At 42.8% G+C, this 24,105-nt stretch overlaps 1 protein-coding gene across 1 annotated transcript in view; it reads left to right on the plus strand.

Annotated features, from left to right (window-relative positions):
* Positions 1-24,105, plus strand: part of PLCXD3 (phosphatidylinositol specific phospholipase C X domain containing 3) — an 88,733-nt gene that overhangs the window by 34,104 nt on the left and 30,524 nt on the right. The gene's annotated exons all lie outside the window — the stretch shown is intronic.

A 24,105-nucleotide genomic window follows, 5' to 3' on the forward strand; every position in this document is an offset into this window, starting at 1 on the left:
CCCACCGAAGTTGTATGTCCTTGTCTTAGCAGAACTAGAATGGATTTGGTGAGGGAAAGAAAAATAAGGGGGTGTATTTAATGGAGAACAAGTTTATTCATTCATTGAGGATGATTTATTGGAACATGAGCTTTGATAGGCAATCACTTATTTTATTGATTACTTGAAGTAGCATGATAATAGCAATGTGTTCATGTGGGTGTGTGCTAGAGAAATGATTGATGGTAAACAACTTCAAGTGGGGACTCATTGATTTTCCCATACTCATTAAAAAAAAAGCCTGGCAAAATTTAAGTTGGCTCAGTGTCTTTCAAGCTGATCTAATCTGAAATTAGGATCACATCTTGTCACTGGTGTAGCCAAAGTGAAGGAAGTTTTTTCTTCTTTTTGCAACTGGCTAGAGAAGAAAGGGCACCCAGATAGCTCCACCATTTTGTCCCACAAGAAGATCAGAAAAAGAAGATCACTCTGGTCCAGAACTATATAAACGGCTGTCAGTTGATTGACTTAGAACATTATACCTACTTTGAATGTATTATGAATACTTTGTAGGTATATACAGTATCCTAGAGAATGGCAGTGTACCAAATTTGTAGAATTTTGGTCTAGTGGTTATGGCGGCAGGCTAGAAACCAGGAGACTGTGAGTTCTAGTCCTGCCTTAGGCATGAAAGCCAGCTGGGTGACCTTGGGCCAGTCACTCTCTCTCAGCCCAAATCACCTCACAGGGTTGTTATTGTGGGGAAAAGAGGAGGAGGAAGGCATATTAGCTATGTTCTCCACCTTGAGTTATTTATAAAAATAATAATAAAGGGATAGAAAATAATATTAAATAAATAAATAAATAGTCCCATTGCAGGTTTGCCTGGGAAAAGTACAGCTGCAAGTTTTGATAGCAATCCTGCTTTGCCTCCATGAGACTGATTAACTTTAGAAAAATTTGCAATCCCTTCTCTAAGTTGCTTGCAACCTACCAAGTTGCCTAACCTATGGTCCGCAGTGGGCTTGTCATGGCAAAGTGGGGAGCAAAGTCTGAGGTGATCTTTGAGAGATGGCTAAATTGTTAAGGTGGTATCGTGATTTAGTGGATTGTTTTCCACTAGCTGTTGACTTCTGGCATGGCATGCAGTAATCTGTCTATAGTGTTTGAAATGTCTGTAGAAGTATATGTGTTAAAGAAGTTCAATATTTTTATCAGTTATTTTAAATTTCTAGCCTTTCAAAATAGAAACGGTTTTGTTGGGTAGTATGAAAAAAGATAAAAATAACCAATGTACTCTTACTGCTGATAAAAGTGAGCCCAAGTCAAGAAAGTGATGTTGAAAGCTACTTATCTTTTAGTAGATGGTATATGTATTTCTTGCTGAACCATCATCCAAGACAATCATTAGCCTTATTCACAAGAGGGGATTGTACAGATTTATTTCTTATTTTAGGAGGTTGTGATACTGCAAAGTTTGAGAAACCTCTACCATTGCACGCGCTTGACAACCTATAAGTTGTGGTTGCCACAACTTTTCAAACTAATTGGCTTGGCTTCTGCTCCAGAGGAAAGAGAGACCACATTTTATTGTATTTATTTATTTATTTATCTATTTTATATAGCTGCCCATCTCACAAAGCAAATGACTCTGGGTGGCATACAACAAAGCAAAAACAGTTAATAAATACATGAAACCCACATCATTATTAACTATTAAAATATCAAAAAACTATAAAAACTGAGCTGAAACAATAAATAATGGACAAAGGGATGTTAAGAATAACGGAGCCACCTCACTAGTCCACCCATCCTCTGGGGTCCCCAGGCCTGCTGGCATAACCAGGTCTTGAGGGACCTTTGGAAGCTCAGAAGTGATGAGGCCAACCTCACCTCAGCGGGGAGAAGATTCTGCAGCACAGGTGCCACTTCAGAAAAGGCCCACCACCCAGGGCCCACCAAATGTAGTTCCCTAGACAACGGAACCCATAACATGCCCTCTCTGCAATATTGCAATATTTTTTCTGTATTTGTTCTGCTGGTGCAAAAGGAACTTTCTGTTGATGTCATCCCACTTCTGTAATTCTTTCTTCCAGTTGTCAAGCTATGATGGTACCTTGGCTTGTTTCCTTGCCCTCCATCCTTTCCTGCCATAAAGGCCTTTTCTCTTCCCTGGCTGGCTTGACTTCTTCTCTTTTTCCCTGGCCCTGAAAGCCTAAGATGACAAGGTGCAGTAGGACAAGCTGAAGGTTGCCCCCAGTTTTTTTTTGTCCTGTGGCAATGGCTGGTTGGAGGAAGCCTGGGTCAGTACAAGGAGGGGACAGATGCCTGGCACCACAAAGCAGTGTGAAATGGATTAGGGTGAGGAGGGTAAACCTGGCAGCCGTGTGAAATGAACATACAGTTTTCTCCTGAAAAAGAGAAGGTCAACCTCCCTGGAAGTCCTTCGGTCCAAGATAGTTGATTTTGTGCCCAAAGTCTTTTCAAATGAACTGCTTATTCTAATTTCTGGCTTGAGGCCAAGAAGCATAAATTTTAGTACAATTGCTAAGCCACTTTAATGAGGCAAACTTTGGGAATGGATATAAATAAATCTATGTGTTTGAAAATAGATTCTGTCCCAAAAATGTATGCTGTGTTATGCAACACCCTTCCCCCAGCCTGCCAAAGGCATGAGTTATAATGGGCTTTCTTTGAACTTCACGATGCGAAGTCAGTTTTAGCAACAGAAGCAGAGAGGTGAGCTGTATTCTGAAAGTGTGCACAGCACTGTGGATTTATAGTGCACCCTTGTGCGTGCCTATGCAGAAGTGCACCCTCTTGAGTTCTGAAAGATTTACTTTCATGTAAGTGTACAGTATATAGGGTTTCAGGTGCACTTCCACTACAGATATAAATTGGTTTAATAGTTATTCTAGGAAGCCCTGAGAATAACAGGTCTGTGGGGAAAGAAGTGCGTAGGAGTAGCTACCATAGATTTCTCATTAAATGGCATATTCCAGAATTTGTGTATTATACGGAGGGGAGAGAGGAAAAGAACCATGTCAACTAAAAATTGGGAATCATTTGGAATACAGTTGAAAATGAAACCACTGACATGTAATGCAACTGTACTATTCACGAATAGATGACTTGTCTCATTCTCTTCTTATCTTTTAAAGCATACATGGGGATCCAGGTTTCTATCAAGGCTGTGATACTGGGGGTGCAAAGTGTTACTCACTCTCCTTCCCCCAAAATCTATGTGCCTGATATAACAATAGTAGTTACAGGGAGAATTTTTGCTAGGTAAAGAAAGGATGGATTGAGGCCTTAGTCTCAAGCTGTGTCAGCCATCCCTGGCTTTTTACAAAATCTTCAGGGCCAGCCCTATCATGAAACGTGGTTAGGCAATCCTTCAGATGGCATATACCAGAGTAGGACACCAAAACCAGCCTTCCTGGACTCAGTCTTTTTTTGCTGTTGGGAGGGCCAAACAGCATATGTGATAAGATTTCTCTCCCAATAGAGGAAGCCATTCTGACAGCTGCCAGATCAACCAGTTTCTATACCTGGGGTATATAGGCGTCTTCTCCTTTGCTTCAGACATCCAGGTATATGGGCTGAACTTTGAGAGGGTATTATTAATGCTTCAGTTACTATTTTATGGTAGACCCTCATACTTTGTAGGGCTGGTTGGTCAGTAAAATTAAGGCTGATTCCTCTGGTCTTTTTGCTTAGCCATTGGGTCAACAGACCATGGTTTAGTGCCATGTGTGAACTCAACCGAAATGTGGAAAGAATTAAGAACAAAATGCTAAATGCACTGGGACCGGAAAAGCAAAAGCACCTCCCTAGGATTTGTCATCCAATCATGAAAAACAACAGGAGGGAAATGGCAACTTCCACTAGACAATCACTAGGGACCATAAAGGCCAAATTTATGCTCACGGCTGATGTCCTTGTACTTGAGATCCACAGGAGGAATAGACTGCAAATCATGGAGATGAGCCAGTTGAAAGCTCTTGCAGGGCAAAAGGCATCACAGATGTTTTGATGGAAAGAAGATTAAAAAATGCCAGCCCTGGGATGCCGCTTCACTGTTTTTAACCAATTAGTATGGAAACTGACCGCTCCCCTGTCTGGATCTAGCTCCTCAGCATTTTACATGGCTAGGTGAGAGTGATTTGATTAGGGCATTGTTTTCCTCTAATCTGCCTGGCTGTGCTCAGCTACCAAGTAATTTACCCTACAAGTGATTCTTGCTTCCATTCTTCATCTGCAAGCTGAATGTGATTATTCTTTCCACTCGTCCTAATTTGTCCAGGCTGCTTGCTCACAGTTCTAAGATTCAAATCTCTAAGATAGAAGGTGAAACCACAGAGGAATGGATTCTGGGTGAATCAAGTTAGAGGGGAAGGGAAGGGAACAAAATACCCACCTCCTGTACATTTCACTGTGTTCTGGTGGAATTGATTCTGTCTATTTCAGCTGTGGGTTTCTGTGCTGACTTTCAGTTGGTAGCTCGTTTTTGGAGACCTGTGAAGCTTCCACATGTCAGGGTTGAGGCAAAGAAACAACACTGAGCCAGGAATTAAGCTCTAGTTCTTTATTGTTTCTACCATACACAGAATCTTGCCAAACTGAGTAAAGCCAAACGGTGCTAGGGAAAAGTACTCCAGGCAATCTAAGGCAGGCCCTGTCTCAGCTTCTCGGCCAGCTGCCCAAGGTCCTCCAAACTATAAGATCTTTTCTTCCCCTGGAGCACCCCCTCCTTGCTCTCCCGCAACCTCCACTGCACCACCTCCCTCCTCAGAGACACATTCCATCACACCATACTTGTATTGGACTTGTATGAAACGTTAAACTCTGCTTCAGTTTGGAATGAGTGGGATAGTGGTGAAACTTCCTAGAAATCCAGACTGGATAGATGAATGGATCAGAATTGTAGAGTGGGAGCTTCAAGCTGTGAAATAAATAACGGTAAGGTATGGGTATGTGGTCGAGATTACTGGAGCACATATCCTGATTGCTAATAATAGGTGCTCCTATCAGCACATAAGGCTGGCAAGTTGTAACGAAGAGGTACTCCTTGAAATGCTCTGTAAATTAGCCAAAGCACACTGCTCTTTTTTAATGGCAAATCAAAAATTCTTGAGAACGGGACTAACTAGTGCTCCGGGAAAGCCTATTTACAATGGGAAGAATGGTAGTGTACATTTTTCAACCAGTTTTATATCCCTGTGGATGAAATGTCCAGTCTTGTGTAGACTGTGAAAACAGCACATCTTTCTGGCTTTTTGATACACTGCCATCTGTAATGAGAAATCTGTCCCCTTTTGCTTCCAAAGCAGTGAATTTGAACACCTGTCTAATGTTCTATTTTGTACTACCAGGCCACGTTCTGCAAGAACCCTTGTATCTTCTGATTCATTTTCAAGCAGAAGGAGAGACACCACTTTATCCAGCCAAATCTGCTAGTACTTTGATTCAGTGGACAGAGATTGCTAAGTCAACAATACCTTCCAGCCAACACATCAATCAATGCGTCATGTTCTTGGTGCAGCGTTCAATCTAGCAGCATATCAACATCCCTTGTATGGGCATTGTTTTGATGGTCATTTTTATGATGGACAGCAAAGCAATTTAAACACTGTGTTGAGTACACTCACGGTCCTTAGATGGATAGGAGTTAAAGCTCCTATATAGGAAGAGTCAGCGTTTAATTCCAGAATCTTGGCTTTTCCTCTTTTTCCTTGAAAAGAGACTAGACATGGGCAGAGGCTATACATGCACATACTAAGACATTCATATCTACATAAAAATATACATAGAACCTGCAAATGTCACAATATGGACTGAAACTGTTCACAATCCATTCCTCCTTCCCTCCATTCTCTCTCAATGGTATGTCGGCATTCCATGGCTTCTGAACTTGTATTCTTACTAGCCCATCCTGAGATATTTCCTGCTTCGGTTTTGTTTCATTTTCTACTTTTGCAAGCTCTTGGGTTCTTCCGACCTGTTGATACATTTGTCTTCTGAGTAAGGAAGACACCTTCTGGAAGTAGCAGAAGGCCACAGTGGTGTGGCAGTGAACCAATGATGCAATGAACCAATGATGCAAATAGATGAGGCCTTAATTTATGTTTATGTCTCTTTAGGAATTCTAACTTTTTTGCTTCCTTCGGTTTTTGTTTTGTTTCCTTCTTTTGTTTGGTGGTTTGTAACCCCCAATTTTAATGGTATGATCATGATTAATGCTATCTTCAGAAGCTGAAAGATGCCTGGGGAAAACTTCCTTGACACAGGACTCATTACTGGGAACCTGGAGACAAAGGATTTGTTGCAGATAAACGTATTTCACATAGCACAAATGTAGACTGCATTATGCAAATGTTCACCCATCTTTCCTAATAAATGTAAAGAGCATATGCAAACTGAGTTAGATAAAACACTGCAGTTAGATAATTATAGCACAGTAATCTTACCCACTATGGAAGTCAGTCACAGCCTAACAGAATTATGATTATTTATCAGCAAATCAAATTCTGCATGCAGAGTGAATGAAATTACTCAAGACAATGTATATACTTTCTGAGAAAATAATCATTATTATTGTCATACTTAGCTCTGAATTCCTTTTACACTGAAGCATGATGCTCTGTTTCACTTCTTCAGGCTTTTGCTGATGATTAAGTTGGACACAGTGGGATAAAACCTCTGCCTGCTCTTTGCCTTTGTAGACTCCGTGCTATCAGATGTTTACAAACTTCCTGAATTTTATCATTTTAGATCATGGGGGATCATGGGGAATGTTGTCCACTTCCCTCTCCTCCTCTGAAAGTAAATTTGTAGGCATGTAGAAAGCCAGGATATTAGGATAAGGGATACATGCAAGCCTTCTGCTTGTCTTTCTTCTGTGTGCAGGAAAGTAATGTATGTGTAGATATGCACACATGCTGGCTGGGGAATTCTGGGAGTTGAAGTCCACACGTCTTAAAGTTGCCAGGGTTGAGAAACACTAGCCTAGAGTTTGGGAAAAGCTTCCATACTTGCTTTTTCATTTGTTTTTTTAATGTAAAAAAATAGGATTTTTAATATGTAAATAGGATTTTGGGTATTCAGAGGCAACTCAGACAGCTGCTTGTATGAGTTTTTGTGCATAGAAGTTCCTCTGAGAACTCAGTGTGACAACTTGAGAGCCCCAGATCTAAACACAGTTGCTTACTTTGACAGATACAATGGGTGTGTAAAATTCTATCCATCTCAAGACAATGTATTTGTATTTAGTTGGAAATACTGAAAAGTAAATATTCAACTTTCCTCTTTTGAAGCTTCAAAAGCTTTTGTTCAAAATGAATATGAAGGGATATAAACAACAGCAACAAAAACCAAAGTGGTTCTTGTTTTTTGCATTATTTCAACTGTAAAATGAGATTTGATAGGGGAGGGTGAGTGGGAAGACTCTCAGTGCAGCCGTAAGAAATGAAAATCTGCCGTCTTTTTCTTTCTTCCCCCTTCTCTCTTGGCAAGGACCCATTTTGGGCATTGTGTTACTGGCATGCTTTAATTACCCGTAATTCAAACTTTACAATAACTGCTGAGCAAAATTCTGATGCACTTGTTGTGACAGAAATTTATGGTTTTATCACCGTATGCATATGGGAGAAGGGAGAAGCTGCTAATGTATCAGTGGATAGTCTGAACATGCAAAGGTAAACAACTGAGATCCTCAATTTAGCCTCCATTATATAATTCCTGAACAGATACAGTCCTGCCAGGCACCATGAAGAGATGAACAGATGAAGAAAGGAACTGGTTTTCTTAGTGGTACAGCAAGATTTCATCTGCTAGCAGTGGGATGGAATTTTTGCTCTACTTGAACAAGCTTAGTACTGATTTTTCGGGCTAAACTCTTCCCTCCTATCCCAATTATTCTCACTTTGGCAACATTCTGTCATGTAAGATTAAACCCAAGCCAAGAGCCCTATCATTTTTTCCTCCTATATAATAGAATAATCGAAATTAGAGATATGCATCCACAGGGTAAGGGTGAGAAGAAACCACAGATTTTTTTCTGAACTTAGAGCAAAGTAGCACTGCTAGGGCATTCTGTCAGATTATTTTAAGTGGGTTGTGTTCCAAAGAGAAAAACTCAAACCTCTTCAAATATTCTACCACTGTAAACAGTAAGAACTTGCTCCCTTTTTTTTTTTTTTTTTTTGGTGCTAGGAACACAGATATAGGGGAGAAGATAATGAATTCTATCTACCATCTAACCTATGTAAAACTGACCAAGGAGATGATTTTTAGTTTTTAAAAAAGGACTTAAAATTCCCATATGAAAAAAAAAAGCAATCACACATGTTTTTTGCAATCAGGCTAAAGGTAAAAATTTCTCCTGAGCCACACTTCTCATGTTTCATGGATATCTAGATACTACTAAACTCTTGAGTCTGTCTGTTTGTAACCTTCAGTTGGATGAAATGGCATATCATAGGGCAACTATTTTTCAACCAAGGTACCTCAAATGGGCTAATTTACAGAATGCATTTACAGAATGCATCCAAAATGCCATCCTCAAATTTGGCAGCTTCAGTGCCGCCACACTGCTGCCGCTTCAGGACTGAGGGAGGGTGCACAGGCGAGGAAGGAAGAAGGAGGGAGGAAGGAAGAGGGGGGAGGGAGGGAGGAACAGGAAGGAACAGAAAGGAAGGAAGGGAGGGAGGGAAGAAGGAGGGAAGGAAGGAAGGAGAGAAAGAGGGAGGGAAGGGAAGAAGGAAGGAACAGGGAAAGAAGGAAGGAAGGAAGGAAGGAAGGAAGGAAGGAAGGAAGGAAGGAAGGAAGGAAGGAAGGAAGGAAGGAAGGAAGGAAAGGTTTATGACACTCCCTGCCTCCCACAAGGAAAGTCAGCAGGGAAGCCATCAGGAAATCAGAAGTTGCTTCCGTTCCCATTGCTTTTTTGCCCACCCATGGTCATTCTGTTTTTCTGTTTAGGTAAGGAAATATGGCTATTGTTTTTAACTTGTTAGCTTTCTTGTAAACCAACCAGAGTCCCTCTTCTGGGGGGAGATGGGAGGTGGCAAAATTTGAAAAATAAATAAATAAATATCTCTGAAACAATGACCCAACAGGTCATGGTTTTTCTAGCATCCATATATTGTTCTTGGCAACAGTATGGAAGTGGTTTTCCATTGCCTCCTTCTGGAATATTTTTTCAACTTCCCAGTCTAGTTTACAATCTGGGAATTTCCTGGTGGGTTCTCATCCAAGTACCAATCAAATTTAGTCCTGCTTGGCTTTTGAAGATCAGCCCAGTTGGTGAGGTGCTACACCGTGTCCAAAATTTTCTTTAGCTTGCAATGTTTTGCTCATTTCTCATAGAAGTGTTGCAGAGCTCTCATGTTATTGCTAATTTAATCTGCTTTGTCTAAGACAAGGGTTGGCAACCTGTAACCTTAGGGTCCAAGGCACCTCACCCTAAATATATGCATCCTCCATACTAAGTTGGAAAGATAAGAATTATTCATAATTTCTCTGAAAGGCTAGGGAGAGAGAAAGAAGAGAAAGGGTAGAGGGAGGGCGAGGAAAGGAGAAAGGTAATGAAAAAGCAAGAAGAGAGAAAGGAAGGGGAAATACTCAAGGAGAGAACTAAGAACTGATAGAGATTGGGCAGTAGGGAAAAAAAAAGAGTGTTCTTCCTTCTTGTCCCCTATCAGCAAACCATCTCTAATATCTCACCCCCAAGAGAATATAGTGTTCAAGTGAAAGTTCTCATTTCCAGTTCTAAATGCTGAGGTTATTATATCAACATTTACGAGCATCCTTGTTTCCCTGGTGGGTCTTTGTCTTCATGACTTTGGAGGGATACATTTTTGTGTGCTATCCCAGAACAATTGTCATTCTTCTTCAGCATTTACCTTGTTTGGGAGGCTTTAGGTGAGAATATAAATCTCAGGGCAGGGCATCAATGCATCTTGTCTCCCTTGCACTGATGCATGTTATAATTGCGCATGCATGAACGTTAAGGCATCCTGCAGGAGACCACTTGACCTACTGAAGCTATAGAGGGGGCTACTGAAGTGTTGGGAATGTCCTATAAGGCAGTTATGTTTTTCAAAGATGCCTTTAGGCCAAAAAAGAATGCACCCTGTGGTTGGTTTTTAGATCTGGAGGTGGGGCACAGACTGTTGCAGAGTTAGTAAATACAGCATTTGGTAGGCAAACGAAAGAGCCTTTGGCAATTGGGAACAATCAGGAAGGGGGCTTAGCCAGTGATCTTTGGTGTCAGAATTTGATTGTTTCAGTATATTGTGTGGTGTGTGGGTGTAGTGATTGCCTCCTCTAATAGACTCAGACTCACAAGCAGGAACTTAATGATATCTGATTTATTAAAGAATAGTATGCAAATACAGAGAAAGCTGAGAATGAGCAAAAGCGCGCCAAATACAAACTAAAAACCCTCGGTGCAAACGTAATCCCTCCCCTCTCCCAACCATTTCAAATTCCCCACCGCAGGTGCTGTTAACAATTTCTGCTGATGTCCTGGGAAGAAAACCTTGAACACACGAAATAACCCAAACACATTCCAATCCAGCTGAATACAGATAACAAACGCAGGAGAAGAAACCTCCTCCCCTCCCAACCGAAACACACATCAGCAAGTTGACATGCGAAACGTTACAATGTACCACGCACATTGCAACGGGGAACATGACAGCGGGTATCGAGGATGACTTTCCAACTCATTGAAGCAAGGTTTTCATTGTCCATTTATCCAGGTGTAAGAATAGGCCAAATTTCAGGAAAGTAAACTCTGGAATGTAAATGATTAGGATTAGTAATCTCTCAAACCCATTCTCAGCCATGTGATCCATTCTACAATAGCCCTGCCCTGTCGCTTATAGTAGGAAGAGTGAGGTTATGGAAGATATCTGGCAGCCTTGGCTAACCTGGTGCTCTACAGATGGCCATGCTGGGAAGTCTCACAGCTGTAGTCCTAGCACATCTGGAGGGCCCCAATTCACTCTCAGTCTCCACCAGTTCACATTCTGAAATTCCCAGGAGTCTTTGTTCAATTATTTGCCTTCTTTATTTCTTATTGCTTGTTTCAAGCCCTGATTTGTTTCCATAATGAAAAGAAACTGCTCAGAAGTTAAAGAATGTAAAAATGAGTCCCTAGATCCTTATGGAATGCTTACTTTCTCTATTGTTCCAGGTTCATATTGGGGGTCATTACAAAAAATGTGATGCTTATTTTCTTGGGGAACTTTGAGGTAAAGCCAAGCAGAATTTGTATAAGACAAGGTGTCAGGGCAGCCACGCTCAGAATAAGACTCAGACTCACTTAGAAGGTCTAAGGATTTCTGGTTTTATTTGAACGGTGTGCGTGCAAAGAGAAAGACGGGAATCCTTATGTGGTGACAGGGTGCCCTGTTTATACTTTGCTAGTGGACGCTGTGCTTCTCCACCCTCGGGCCAGGACCGGATGGGTGCTTGAGACTGTGATGCATCAGCTGATGGGCGATCCTGGCAATCTCCTTTGTCTCCCTGTCTTCGTCCGGACCGGGTGCGTCCCCTGAAGGTGTTTCCCCGATCTTCTGATAGGCGTTAACTCCTGTCTGATGGGTGCTCCCATTATGTTGGATATCCCTCTGTGGACATGTGTGCCTGAGGGAGGTGTGAATGCATCCCCGGGGGGAATGGGAAGGCGTTCCCCTTACCTCTTTATGGGTGCTAAGTTTGGTCTGAAGGGCTTATCTATTGTGTTAGGGGGTTCCCTTCTGGATATGGGTGCTTTAGGGATTATGCTTTCCCTTCCTCTTACCTAATGTGCATGTTCCCCGTTGTGATGCACATATGCCTTGCAACGGGGAACATGACACAAGGTTCCCCATGCAACCCATTTCTGTAATATGAATGCCTGTAGGGAGAAAAGAAGATGACTTTGACGGAGATATGGAGGAATCTCTGCCTAGGCTGAAGCATTTTATAAGTCCAGAACAAGATATCATTCGGAAGTAGCTCAGGCAGATGCCTTCCTAATTCACTGAACTGTAAGAAGAGGGAGGAGGTACAGCACAATCAGATTCTGTTATTATAGCCAATCTCAAAAAAGGTAGTTTTAGCCTTTCTGTGGAGTTGATTTCCTGGTCTGGTCTACCTAGTGGGGCTGACATCAATCTTGCATGTTGCAACTCCTCCTCCTTATAGTTCATTGCTACCTACCTTTGCCTAGGTAATGGTTCTTACGTATCTCCATCAAGGACATCTTCCTTACTTTCCATAATGCTTCCCCTCCCTCCACATTCGCAAGGCAGCTAATAGGAATGCCAGAAGAAAGACCGAATCTGGCAATAACATCTTGAGATATTGTTATAACAAAACAAATGACAAACTCTTTTCATAGTGGTGGATCTGTTGGCAAGCTTAAGACAGAGGATCTCAGGAAGGGGGGTTAGGTTTCTCAATTTAGAACATCCGTACAGACTATGGAATGTTTTCCAATTTTAACAGAACCTATCACATACGAATCAGAGGAAAGTGACATACAAATTCTGCAGACAATTTTACAGACAGTCTAAAAATATACATCCAAATCTGCCTTGTTTTGGGGAAGAGCGGTACAGATTGTACTGAAGAAAATAGGAGAAGGGAAAAGAAACCAGCAAACCAGAAGGCCCCCTTTGATGATGAGCTCCAGTAATTGTCATGAAGGCTATTTTTTAGTTAGTTGTGTAACCATGAGCACTATACTGTGTAACTACACTTTTCCTCCCATCATCACTGCCAAAATCTATTAAATATAATTATATTTGCAGATAAATAAGTGATACCTCATAAATTTTTTGTTTTCAGCTTTTTAAATTAGAAAATGTTACATTCATTAACTTAATGAAGTCCTATTAAGATTTTGGTAGGACTATATAGAATTTTCATTTTTTTGTTAAAGAGGCTACTTTGTCAACGAAAGGCTTAATATTATTGCAAAAAAAAAAAAAGTTGCTAACAGCAAGTTGCAGGTTACTCAAGTTTTGTTAAGCTCTCTTGGCCCAGTAGTGTCTGCAGGGTGGGGGTTTAAATTTTTTAAAAAGGTGCCGGGCTTCTATCACACATGGCTGCTATCTAGATTTTTTTTTAAAACCCCTTCCAGGGAACAACTGTCTAGGGCTAAGCTGAAAAAAAAAGGCAGATTAATCAACAAAAGATTTATGTACAGTAAAAGGTAAATCCAAAGCGGCCACTAAAGCACACATGTGTGTGTGTGTGTGTGTGTGCACACACACACATACACAAACAGATGAAGTAAGTAGCACTGACCAACCCATGCTGAAATTCAAGAAGACTAAGTTTGAGAAGTTACATCTGAAGTTAGTAATTCAATCTTTGGCAGGCCAGACTGAGAGAAGAGCCTATAATTTTATTCAGATAGGATTCTCTCCAGTAAATATCCTCAAACCAAGGATCAAACTTTCAGCTGTTTTTTTAAAAACACCTGAAAGAGCTGGGTTGGTCCTTTAAGTTAGTGGGTCAAACCATTGCCAAGGTAATTGGTCCTTTGAAGAACAAAGTTCAAGGTTCAAGGCTTAGGGCAGCTAAAAGCATACAATGAATTATGGATGATCTAAAGTAGTTCTTTCTTTAGTTGTGCGCACAACCTGCCTTTTCCCAAATCTTCGGTATAGTCCTAGAGTCTCTCTCAAAGCTGTCTCCAGACTTTATATTTTAATATTGTACAAGAAGGGAAATATTAGATAGATGGGAAGTAATCTGATTAATTAATTAATTACATTTGAATGCAATGTTTTTATTTTGCCTTGGGTATTTCTTTAACTTGGCCCTGCCCACCTTTTGAAGTGTAGCGTCTCTAGCACACCACTTAGAGGTTAAAACTGCACACCTTTGCTCTGCTTATTTTGAGTCTCCTGCCACTTCATGTCATTGGATGATATGGATTTCCAGTGTTAAAAGACAAAAAAATCTTCCCTCTATCCATTAACATCCATGTCTATCTATGCTCATGAAGCTCAGTCTCTTAACACACATGAACATAGTTCAATTACTTTTGTACATCATTCTACATTTTAAAAAAGGAAGAGTGGTTTATTGGAGAAACTTAAAAATCATTAGTAGTACAATTTATTCCATGCATTTTGCAGTTACTTTTAATGTACCGCAAGTAAAAATGTATGACAGTCATTTGACCAGCTACGCATATATACCCAAACGTGTGTGTGCGCGCGCGCGCATATACAGTCAGGTTTTTGTATTAAGAACTAATATATCTAGCCATACCCTTTAGCATTTCATAGAATCTTCCATCAGCAGTCAAAGTATGGAGCAGAAGTTAGCTACTCTGCTGGAAATCCTCAAATATTGATCTAGTAGAAGATACAATACATGCATTTCAGTCTTTCTCCCTGGATTAATTTGTAGAATAGGTGGTACAAACAAAGCATAAAAATTCCTCTAAAAGGGGCAGTGGGGTAGAACATGGTTGAACAAATATGTGAGTAAAGAACATTTTGATGTTTGTCTCACAACAATAGTTGAAGGCAAAGCATTGAATTGGGCTGACATAAAAGCATGTGGTGTTTCAGTATTATAATGTTAGAGCAATTAATGGTCATGGAAAAGTTATTTCAAAGGACCAGATTCATAACTCTTCAGAAATCCACTTCCCAGATTCATTCCTTAATAACTTTTATAGCTGGGTTCTTGATGCTTTCTGAGCTTGGTTGTTTTCTTGTAGACGTTTCATTACCAGGCCAGGTAATCATAATGAAACATCTGAGAGCACCAAGAACCCAATGGTTCAAACCTGAACTACATCGAGTCTCTTCTATTGAAACACTTACAGCATTTTCAAAGCTGAATTAAACAACGAGTTCCAGGGAAAGGCTTCAAATCTCTTTGGAGCTCTGGGTTTGGATATGCTTTTTAAACAGAGGGATAAAGTTTATACTTACCTACTAACTCTAGTAAAGTACTTCAAATCCAGATGAGAAACCTGTGTTTGTGCATTACGTCAATCTTGGCCAAAACAAGGTTGGCTCCTTTGAGTTTCAGCATGTTGTGGGAACTTAGCCATTGTCATGTTCACATTCTAATGTCTGGTTAACATTGTAACATTTCACATGTCATTCTCTGTTCCGTATCTCTTCACCCGGGGTTTTTCCATTCTGTTGCCCTCCCTTGTTTTGAGGGCTTGGAATGCATGTTTGGGTTTGCGCTCCTGTTCAAGGTTACTTTCCCAGGCGCATCTAACGGCATTCAGCACCTGGGAGGGGGAGCGTCCTGACGGGCGACCGGGCGGGACCTGCCCACAAGCAAGGCTTTTAAGTTTGTATTTGGCGCGCTTTTGCTCATTCTCAGCTTTCTCTGTATTTGCATACTATTCCTTTAATAAATCAGTTATCTTTAAGCCCGAGCTTGTGAGACTGAGTATTTGGGTTTAGGCAATCATTACATAAAGCTGAGAATCATTTTTTCCATTTTCCGCTGGCCCCATCCAATCCTTGGATAAGAGGGAACGCTAGCGATGACAGAACCTCAACTTCGTGTAAGTGAGGGAGGCGAAGAAGAGCGGGAGGTGGTCAAAAGCCGGCCAGCGCTAACCTCGAGAGCGCAAAGAGCAGCACGTCGGGAGTTGCGAGATACCCAATTGGACGAGCTGTTGACATCCATACAGGAGAGTCTCCGGAGTGAACAGAGATCTGTTATGGAAAGAACCACGGGGAGGGGGTCTCCCCAATTGGCCTGGGAGCACGAAGTCCCTCTGTCACCGAAGGTGGTGATAACCAACCAACCCCCGGAGGAGCCGGTCACTCCGGCCCGTATGAGGGCATTGGAAGATAAAATGGATTTAATAGTGACGATCCTCAAGGATCTACCCAGAGAGGATCAGCCCAGAGAGGCAGAGCCCACCCCGGAGGATTGGGAGGAAGAGCCGTCACAGTACCCCAGGCACAGCACCCTGTCCACCCGGGGGAGAAGTAAGACTCGATCAGCCCATCAAAGGGGAGAGCGAGAGGCAAGACCTCCTAGGGATCGACCACTTGTGGGGGCTCGGCGCACGCTGTCATTCGCGGCACCGCCACAGCCAGCTGAGCCGGCAAGAACCTTCCCACCATTTGGAGTGAAGTTTGATGGGGATCCCGCAACGCTCTCCTTCTTTATTACGAATGCCAAGCATTATATGGAAGATTGGGGTCGGAACTTTCGGTCTGAACACGGCAAGGTCAATTTCATTGCCAACAAGCTGAGAGGAAGGGCAGCGGATTGGTATGTGCAACTATGCCAAGCTGAGGCAACCGAGTTAGAGGACTTCGATGAATTTTTGTGGGCACTTAAAGAGCATTTCGAAGACCCCCTAGCTCAAGAAACGGCTAAAAATGACCTGCGGAAACTTTACCAAGGGTCCCTCTCAGTTGCCAAATATGCGTTGGAGTTTAAAGCTTTGGCAGGAAAAGTGGAAGACTGGTCTGAGCCAACAATCATCGAATTGTTCAAGCAGGGGCTTGAACCCGAAATCCTTCGATGGGCTCTGGGCAGAGATGATCCCAAAACGCTATATGGGTGGATCCAGTTGGCGGGAAGCGCAGAAAATGCCCTACGAACCTATGCCCATACCAAAGAGCTTAGACAAACACGTCTCGCTAGAGGAGCGCGCGCATCTGGACTTGCCAGCCGCCCCAAACCGAAAACCTGGGAAGAAGAGAGGGAGCAACGGTTCTCCAAGGGTCAGTGCCTCCGATGTGGGAAAGAAGGGCATCGAGCCACGTCGTGCCCGAGACGCCGTCCAGAGGAACGACAGACGAAACCCGCGATAAAGACGCCTGCTCCTGCTCCACCGCGAAAACTGAAGGCAGCCCTCGCGGAACTGGACCCCCCCAACCTACCCTTCGGAGAAGAGGAGGAAGAGTTGCAATTCGAGCAGCCGGCGGGAAAAGCCTACCACCTGCCCTGAAGGGCGCCCTAGGGCAGGTGGAAGAAACCGGGCGTAACCATGATTCGGTGAGTGGAAACTTTCCCACACTGACTGTTAAACTTAAGCTGGGCTCACAAACCAAAACCGTGGAAGTGTGGGCCATGCTAGACTCGGGTTGCTCCCGTTCTCTAATGCACCCTGATGTCGTAGCGGCTCTAGAACTGCCCACGTTCCCTTTGCCAAGACCCATGATTTTCACCCAGTTGGATGGAACTATGGCGGGAGGGAAAGCAGTTAATCTTTCCACGGGACTGGTCGCCTTGCAGATGGGCTCCCATCAGGAAAAGCTGCCATTTGTGGTAGCTCCAGTGGGAGGTCCTCTGGTGATTTTGGGGATGCCTTGGTTTGTGCAACAAAACCCTTTCATCAACTGGCTGCATAGAACTGTGACGTTTGCGGATGGATTTTACAAAGTACCCGAAAAGGACCTATTGGAGGACATGGAGGGTGGAGGGGTAGCGTATACCACTGTACAAACGCTTCAACCTCTTGAGGGGCTACCCAATCAGTACCAAGATTTTGCTGAAGTATTTGGGGAAAAGGAAGCAGATCGCTTGCCACCCCACCGAAAAACGGACTGTGCCATTGAGTTTTTACCAAATGTAAAATTGCCTCACCCAAAAATATACCCCATGTCTCCCAAAGAGCTTACCACGCTAAGGGAGTTCATTGACAAAAATCTGGCTAGGGGTTTCATTGAGCCTGCTAATTCCCCGGTAGGAGCGCCTGTCCTATTCAGGCCAAAAAAGGATGGGTCATTAAGGCTTTGTACCGATTTCCGCGGGCTCAATGCGGTCTCAATATTAAATAAATATCCTTTGCCCCTGATCAAAGATATGTTATCACATCTGGCCAGAGGTAAAATCTTCTCAAAACTGGATTTGAGAGAAGCTTACTTTCGCATTCGCATAAGAGAGGGGGATGAGTGGAAAACAGCGTTCAACTGTCCTCTTGGGGCTTTCCAATATAAAGTTTTACCATTCGGTTTATCTGGGGCACCCGGGGTTTTTATGCAGTTAATCAATGAGGTCTTGCATGACCACCTATTTAAGGGGGTACTAGTCTATTTGGATGATGTATTGATTTATACAGAAACCATGTCAGAACATATCCACTTGGTGCGTCAGGTACTGGCTAAATTGGAAAAAGCAGAGTTGTACGCAAAACTGTCAAAATGTGCGTTTCATCAGTCACAAATTGATTACCTAGGCTACCGAATTTCAGCTCAGGGCATTGAAATGGACCCTGCAAAAGTAGAAGCTATTGTAGCATGGGAGCCTCCGCGTACCAGGAGACAATTACAAAGTTTCCTTGGATTCTCTAATTTCTATCGGGCGTTCGCCCAAAATTTTGCAGAAATCGCCCTCCCCCTTACTGAACTGTTAAAAACCAAAGGACAGGGGGATACGCGACGTTCAAAGAACCCAGGCGCGCTCCTTAAATGGACTCCAGCCTGTCAGCAAGCGTTCCAAACGCTCAAACAACTTTTTACCACAGAACCAATTTTACAGCATCCAAACCCCTCTCAACCCTTCGTTGTACAAGTCGATGCTTCTGATTTTTCCATAGGCGCAATTTTGTTACAATCTGACCAATCTGGCGCTTTAAAACCCTGTGCCTACCTCTCTCGCAAATTCACTGAAACAGAGAGACGTTGGCACGTTTGGGAAAAGGAGGCTTTTGCTGTAAAAACAGCTTTAGAGACGTGGCGACACCTATTGGAAGGTACTTCCAACCCTTTTGAAGTCTGGACTGACCATAAAAACCTGGAAGCTCTAAGCACCAGCCGAAAGCTCAGTCCAAAACAGCTGCGCTGGGCTGAGTTCTTCAGCCGCTTTGACTTCACGCTTAAATTTATACCAGGCAAGAAAAACTTTTTGGCTGATGCACTCTCGCGCAGACCCCAGGATGATGGCCCAGGGCCAACGGTCCAAGGCACCGTCTGGACCGACAAACAATTAAGTCTGGCAGCAGTGACTCGCAGCCAGACTCGAGCACACTCGACTCCGCCTCCGGCCGCTCCGCCTTCCATCAGCTCACCTCCCTTGTCAATTCCCTCCGATTTGCAACAACAGTTGCTCTCCCACCTAAAAACGGATACTTGGTTGCAAGCCAACAGACACATGTTAACTTTCACCGATAATCTTGCCTGGCGCAACGATCGTCTCTATGTACCCGCAGCTATGCGAAAAACCATACTCCAGCGCTGCCACGATGACAAGCTAGCTGGGCATTTCGGCTACGTGAAAACTTTGCACCTCGTTCGCCGGCAATTCTGGTGGCCAACTTTACTCAAAGACTTAAAAGAATATGTCACTGCGTGCCCTGTATGTGCAGCGATAAAGCGCAAACCGGGCAAACCCCAGGGTCTCCTTCAACCCGTAGCCACTCCGTCGGTCCCTTGGCAGGATATCTCCATGGATTTTATCGTTGATCTACCCCCTAGTCAACGCAAAACTGTCATTTGGGTCGTCAAAGACTTTTTCTCCAAACAAGCCCACTTTATCCCATGCGCTTCTATCCCTACCGCGCAACAGCTGGCACGCCTCTTCCTCATCCACGTGTACCGTCTCCACGGTATCCCCGCCCGTTTGGTGAGTGACAGAGGCACACAATTTACGTCACAATTTTGGCGCGCATTTTTGAAACTTCTGGGTACGAAACAATCACTTTCTACTGCTTGGCATCCAGAAACGGACGGATCTACAGAGGCTGTTAATTCTACCTTAGAGCAATACCTCAGAGCTTTTGTTAACTACCAGCAAGACAACTGGGTCGATCTACTCCCATTTGCTGAAGTCGCTTACAACAATTCCATTCATCAAACCACTGGTCAAGTTCCTTTTAAAACAGTTTTTGGACGCGAATTTGTTCCCATTCCTGAACTTCCTCATCCTCAACCGCTCCCAGCCACCCTCGCTGGCTGGGCGGACTCTCTCAAAGACTCATGGTCTAATATTCTACTTGCCCTCCAACATGCCCAAGCTGCCTATAAACGCCATGCTGATGCAAAGCGTTCCCCAGAACCATCCTTTGCAGTCGGGGATAAAGTCTACTTATCAACTAAGTTTATCAAGTCCCCACAACCCTCTAAGAAACTTGGTCCTAAATTTGTCGGTCCTTTTTCAATTATTGCTCAGCTCAACCCTGTTACGTTTAAACTCGATTTACCTCACAACCTTAAACGTTTACATCCTGTTTTCCATTGCAGCTTACTCAAACCCTGCCTGTCATCGGACCGTTGGCACCCACAACCCACTCCTCCACCTCCCCTCATGATCGACAACCAGCAACACTTCGAGGTGGCATCTATTCTCGATTCCAGACGCCAGCGCTCTACTCTACAATACCTCGTCCGCTGGAAACATTTCCCTCATCCTGAATGGGTTGCTGCTCCAGACGTGCATTCTCCTCGTCTCGTCGCCCAATTTCACTCTGCCTATCCTGCCAAACCGGCTCCCTAATTTCTTTTGGAGGGGCAATATGTCATGTTCACATTCTAATGTCTGGTTAACATTGTAACATTTCACATGTCATTCTCTGTTCCGTATCTCTTCACCCGGGGTTTTTCCATTCTGTTGCCCTCCCTTGTTTTGAGGGCTTGGAATGCATGTTTGGGTTTGCGCTCCTGTTCAAGGTTACTTTCCCAGGCGCATCTAACGGCATTCAGCACCTGGGAGGGGGAGCGTCCTGACGGGCGACCGGGCGGGACCTGCCCACAAGCAAGGCTTTTAAGTTTGTATTTGGCGCGCTTTTGCTCATTCTCAGCTTTCTCTGTATTTGCATACTATTCCTTTAATAAATCAGTTATCTTTAAGCCCGAGCTTGTGAGACTGAGTATTTGGGTTTAGGCAATCATTACAGCCATGATCTTACCCTATGGAAAACAATGTGTTTTGCTAATCCAGATTTAGCATAGTTGTATGAGCTGGCCAGCTGGCCAATTTTAATTATGACATTCTGCACCTGCTGAAGACCCTATACCATCTTTGCCCATATAGAATGCACAGGACTAGTTTAGATGGAAGACATAGATAAACGTGATTGCTTGGAAAATAAGTTGGAGTAGCCACTCATAGCTATTGCAGGATTCCACTGAGAAAGATGGATCAAGGGATACAACAAATCTGGATTTTGCCCAAGTGAAATGAAATTCTAGGTTAGTCTTCCTTCTAACACATAGGAGAATGGATTAAAGGGTGAGTTTTTGAGCTGATTTTTTTTTTCCAACTCAGAGACATAACTTGGAATTATTTTTATCATTGTCTGGGAATTCACTCCTAGTCTGCTTCTGTGCTTTTTGGATTATAAAATTATCTCTAATCTTTCCCTGGAATTTTCAAATTAATCTGTCCTGGAAGGGCGACTTCTATCAAAGTTATTTTTTAAAGAAGATCTTCCATTCTTAATTTGAAGGATGAGTTTTTAAAACCCCCAACAGTTCAACATTGGCAGCTCCAAACAGATTAACTGCTTAGCTGTAGATCACTGTTCTTTCTTATATGTGATTTGGGAGAAATAATGAGCTTTTAACCACTGATTTATTTTTGTTTTGACGATACGACGCAAACATTTTATGCTGAGCAAATAGACCCATCCAAATAAATGCTTCCATTTGACTGATAGCTGATTCAATTTAGATGCTATTTGTACCACAAAAAAGTCTTGCCTTGAATATATCCTTATGAATCACTTAACAGAGGAGGAAGCAACAGAAAGGAATAAAAATGAGGTGAGTGTAAATGGGATTGGTCCCCTACCTGTTTTGTTAATGAATTTATTGTAAAGGTACTGTACTTTTGGTTCTACTTGTCAGACTTGAACTTCATCTGGATCGGTGCGACCAAGGAGTTCTATGTGACAGGGTTCCACATTTATCACTTTTCTTCAAGAGAGGCCAGAATACTTGGATTTGTGTAACACAGTCATTATTGTTCACAAAAGCATGATTACAGACAATGGTTGCTTCTCCCTGTTATCTTCTCCTTCCCTTAGTACATGCTTAGAAGAATCAGCTGAGCATTCATTTAGAGCAGTGTTTTTCAAACCTGGTGACTTCATGATGGTGGACTTCTACTCCCAGAATTCACCAGCCAGTATGCTGGCTGGGGAATTCGTTGAGTTGAAATCCACACATCTTAGTGTTGCCAGGTTTGAAAAAAACTGATTTAGAGAAATCCTACCCCAAGTTGTTTAGGAGAGGAAAAAAAATAGTTTCTTTGGTCTGTTCTACTTCTGATACTCTACATCTGGGTATTCCCAGATAGGGACTGTTTCCAGCCTAGCCTCTGTCTTGCCACTCTGATTCCTCTAATAACCTTCAGAGATTTGTAGTCTTGTGCCTTCCCTTCTCTACTTCCTTGACCTTGCATTTCTATCTTGCTGTTGTGCCTCCATTTCTACCTCTTTCTTTTCCTTCTCATCCTCCGCAACCACTTTCCCCTTGTGCTCAGTGGCATATATCCCAGATTCTTTAGGGAATTTTAAAACTAGCTGTTGCTGAACTATACCTCCAAGCATCCATAAGGATTATGGGAAGTGCTGAGGGATGCTGGGAGTTGTAATGCAACATTTGAAGGGCTACAAATTGCTTACTCCTGCTCTAGAAATGAAGCTCTGCTTCCTAGTCCCAACCACTTTGCTCCTTAATCTCTTGGTTTCTGGTTTCTTCTTATCTTTAAGAGGCCTTTTACTTTCTTTATGGGGTCCATTGTCCCGTGGCATCCAGTTATCTATCCAGTCGCTGGTCAGGTAGCAGTTCTCTATTCTGAATGGACTAGACCTTGCTTCATTATCTATAGAGATATTTGTGTTAATCTACTCACACATTCTGGAGAATGTGTGATTAACTGGATCCCCGATGGTGCAAAGAGTTCTTGTTTTTGAGTGAAAGTAGAATTCCCATCCAGACCTCCCCCATGTGGGAAGATCTGGGAATGAAGATCTTGTGGGCTGCCCAGCAGACACACTTTGAGACCTCAGGTATTTTCCAAATGCTTGAACAGGGCTGTTCAGGCTGTGAATTGTTTTGAATGCTTTTTCTCATTTAATCTAAGACCTGGAAGATATAGCTGGTGCAAAATGTGGAGCACTCCACCAATCTAGAATAGCACTAATCCTGAAGGCAGTGTGTTGGGTCCTAGCAGGTTTACAGGTCCAATTCAATGTGCTAGTCTTTGCCTTTAATGCCCTACACCAGTGTTTCTCAAACATTTTTCCATCTAGTCAATCCTCTCTATTAATATTAATTAATATTATGCAAATTCTTCATATAGAGCAAAGTAATCTCTCCCAATGACCATGCTGGCTGGGGAATTCTGGAAGTTGAAGTCCACATAAAGTTGACAAGATTGAGAAACACTACCCTACACAGTCCAGCATTGGGATACATCAGGCAATGCCTTGCCAGATTTGAATCTGCTTGTCCAGTCATCAAAGATCTGCTGTGTGGCCCTCTTATGTGGTACAGGGATGTGGATGAGGCAACAAGCCTTCTCAGTGGTGGCTTCCATTCTGTGGAATACCCTTCATAGGGTTAAAGCACTATTATTCCAATATGCTTTCAGCCCCTGCTTGATTTGGCCATCTATGATTGTAGGGCTTTTAACTGCTGCTGTTCTGTGTTTTTACATTTACATTTTGCTTGGCTGTTCCAACCCAGAGTCTGTTAGGAATGGGGTGGCCTATAAATATTGTCAATACCCTATCATTTGAATGCTTGTTCCTGTGGCGTAAGATAGAAATAGTATCTCTTCAGGTTGAATGGGTTGCATGTAACTTGATAAAATGAAGTGCAGAAATGGTTGGAAAGAGATGGCCATTCTATTTTGTTGTTGTTGTTATCCTTCTGTCCATGTGCAGAGCTGATCTAGGATCTCAGCAAAGCCAGACCTATTATGCTGCTCAGATGTAGCAGTGAACAGCTACCTGTTGCTCCAGACATTTAGAACTAATTCCTTTCCCATAATATTTGAACAGGTGTTGGATTTATACACTTTGGTTAGTCATTAGTTTTCCTGGTTAACACTGACGAAGGTCAGCCCCTTATGCTTCCTGTACAACTAATGGATCAGACAAGGGCTATTCAAGCTCATCTAGGATTTATGGATGGAAACCAAACAACTGTCAGTGCTGAGTCATATTCCATGCCAGAA

Source organism: Candoia aspera, chromosome 2, assembly GCF_035149785.1.
Source record: "Candoia aspera isolate rCanAsp1 chromosome 2, rCanAsp1.hap2, whole genome shotgun sequence".
Classification (NCBI taxonomy): Eukaryota; Metazoa; Chordata; class Lepidosauria; order Squamata; family Boidae; genus Candoia; species Candoia aspera.